At 39.8% G+C, this 3,333-nt stretch overlaps 1 pseudogene; it reads right to left on the reverse strand.

Moving 5' to 3' along the window:
* Window positions 1-1,147: 1,147 nt before the first annotated feature.
* LOC125850558 (filament-like plant protein 4) overlaps window positions 1,148-3,333 on the reverse strand; it is an 8,290-nt pseudogene continuing 6,104 nt past the window's right edge.

Genomic DNA, 3,333 nt, shown 5'->3' on the forward strand with positions numbered 1-3,333 from the left:
GATAATCTAAAGTCTAAAGCTAGTCAGCAGCATGACTATAAAAATGCGGAGCTACGTCGATCGAAAGACGGAAAAAACCCAGAGCTAAAAGGAGACGATGGGAAACTCCTTAAAACCCATAATGTTTGTTTAAATATAGCTGCAGGTACAACCAAACAAGTTAGCGATAAACAATATAAAAATGCGAACTTAAACTAGCTATTCGAAAAACCATTTACCCAAAAGACACCTAGACATGTGTCCATAGAACCACAAACATCTACACACGCAGATAGTGTGCAAAACCAAAATGAGAAAAAGACATATAACTACATCACACGAACCTATATCGAAAATATACACAAAATCCAAACTTATTTAAACCGCAACCCCAGATCAACTACAAAAGAACCAAACCAAGATTATTTGACACAAAAGTTACAAGGATACAACAAGTTAATTGCACGGCCAAAAACTAACTCTAATTTAGTAAGAACATATTACAACTACGGACTGTTAAATACCGTATACACATACGACGGAGAAGAAGTTAGTGGAATACCAGAACTACACAAGGCATTCGTCACATACAAAAGAGTTACAAAAGGAAATTTATTTTACATAAAATTCTATACAGCACCAGCGGAGATATTATACGGGAAAGTAAAACCTCCATTACAGGTTATCAAGATACGACTAACTAAAGATATGATTATACCCGAGGACATCGGACAACAAGAAGAGATATGAGATACCAAGTTTTTATGCTAACAAAAGAATAATTGGTATATCAACTATTATACAGGAGCTAACAAATAATTATTTAAACGGAAACGCTATATGGATCTACTACGCAAGAGATCAGTTAATGATTTATTCCAATTCAAGGGAGCTAAGGAAAGCAGATATGGATGAAGTCCAGAGATGGATTTTATCATTACTTAAGCCAGAAGAACGACCTACAACACGAGCACTAAAAGTATGATTTATTTCGGCAGAGTTATTAACGAGATATTGCAAGCTAATTGGTCACAAATACCCTGACCACATATGTTCGAAATGCAACGGAGAAGATAATATAATCCCAGACGTCCAGCTGGAATACGAGATAAAGACGGAAGATGATGAGAAGATAAAGATGAAGATAAAAGGAAACACAAAAACGTGCTTAGCCACACAAAACCAAAAGTAGATATGTAAAAGTCTCATTATGTTCTTTCAGCTGAGAATCTGGGCTTTTGGTGACATGCATGGAGGTGTCAACTTTTGTAGTTTTGGGTCTTGCATTATTTGGAATATCTGGACTTGAAACTGCTCCATTTGTGTCACTGGACTGATAAGCTAATTTCTCCATCTCTAAAAAGTCATCCATGAGATCCAGGTGGCTTGCACTCTCAGATTTATGTGGACTGTCAGAGTTCTTTTCCTTCTTGACATGGGAGAGATCAGACCTTAATGCTGTCGTCCAAGAGGTAGTACAACTAACATTATCATCATTTCCATCTTCAGACATGGAAGCCAATCTTGGAAGATGATTTGCTTCATGGCTAAAGGAACCCTCAGAAGGGTGTCGTCGAATGGTGGAATTTTGTGGTCTTTTCTGTTCAAAATTTGCTTGCAGCTGTGCTTCCAAACTCTGAAGCTTGCTAGACGTCTTTGCACAATACTCCTGGATGCTTGTAATTCACTGTTCCGGTGTACCAAAGCTTCTTTCAACATCTTTGTTTCCTCTTCCATTGCCAAAAGGTGTTCCAATAATTGCTCATTCTCTTTATGGAACTTCTGCACAATATCAAATGAAAAAAAAAATCTGGCAAACTGGAAAACTGTGGACTATAGAATGCCTTCCTTGGTACTTCTTTACACGGCAGTCCCCGTAATCTCTACCCAAACTCTCAACCTAAAGCTTCATTTGGGCCAAGGCTGCAGGCCCAGGATACTTCTTCCGGACTCACCACGTAATCTCTGACATTCTGCTTCCAATTTTGCAATTTTCTTCACTCCCTCCAGGTGTTGTTTATTTGCAACTTCAGCAGACCGTACACTCATATTTTTTTCCTCATTATCAATTTCTAGTTCCTTTGAGTTTGGAGTTCATATTTCAGAGAATTTATTTCCCTTTCACATGACTCACAATATTAATCTTCAACATCTCTATTTCTACTTCAGCTTGGGATTTTTTTTCACTGAGCTGTATCACCATTCTAGAATTTTCTGCTGCAAATCTGAGTAACTGTTGGTCCAAGTTAGCTATCTTTGCTTCAAACCCATGCTTCATTTTGTCAAACTGTTTGGCTTTATTCTGAATCGCATCATGCAGCTTCTGTTCATACTCTTCTTTCAAATTACGCATCTGCCGCATGCACTCATTCATTGCACCATCCTAATGTGATGCCTTGTCTTCAACAGTAAGCTTCAAAAGAGTGGCGGATTCCAGGTGATTTTTCAGTGTTGTGGCGTCTGACACAGCATTCTCCCAACCTGTCCAGAGAGACTTAATTTGATCCTCCAGTCCAGTCAAATGTGAATTAGATTCAACAGAAATTTGCACATACTTCGGTTTCTTGATTAGTTGTTTACTCTGAAATACAACGGAAACCAAAATATAAATCACCAAGACAAGAAAAATTGAATGAAGATTTCTCACAATGAATAATTGTCAAAACAATTCAAGATTCATTTACCAAACTGAAAACTATGTCTTCTTCTTTCTAGCACCAATAAGATTGTAATGTAGAGACTAGAGAAGCAAGCAAAATTTCAGAACTAAACTAGAACTTATAATTTGTCAGGTTAATTTTAAGACCAGCATTCATCAAAGCTCAACCTAAAGCTATAAGCCTCAAAATTTAGATAAATGTAGTAGTTCTTTGCTAGCATCGACCAAATTAAGCAGCAATTTATTTAGGTTGTAGATGCAAAACGTATTGACAGATTGTTTGAAGGAAAAGGTATGAAGAATTACGGCTAGATAATCTAATAGTTGTGGAGGCCACAAAGAAAAAACGCAAATCCTAGGTCAAGGAGCAAGCAGAAGATAAAAAAAAACTTGCACATGACATAATCCTTTCCAATTACATAGATTGCAACTAGTACACCTGATCAACAGGAGCCACACCCGCCCCTTGGCCTCAAGGCGCCCTGCCCCGAGGCCACCCCCAGCCTCGAGGAGCCCTAATTCGAGGCCACCCCAACTCCCGGCCTCGAGGTGCCCTACCCCGAGGACACACCACCACCCCAGCCTCGAGGCGTCCTGCCCCGAGGCCGCCCCCCACCCCTACCCCTTGCCTCGAGGCGTCTTTCCCGAGGCCTCTCCCCACCACTACCCCCCCCGGCCTCGAGGCACCCTGCCCC

Source organism: Solanum stenotomum, unplaced genomic scaffold, assembly GCF_019186545.1.
Source record: "Solanum stenotomum isolate F172 unplaced genomic scaffold, ASM1918654v1 scaffold17555, whole genome shotgun sequence".
Lineage (NCBI taxonomy): Eukaryota > Viridiplantae > Streptophyta > Magnoliopsida > Solanales > Solanaceae > Solanum > Solanum stenotomum.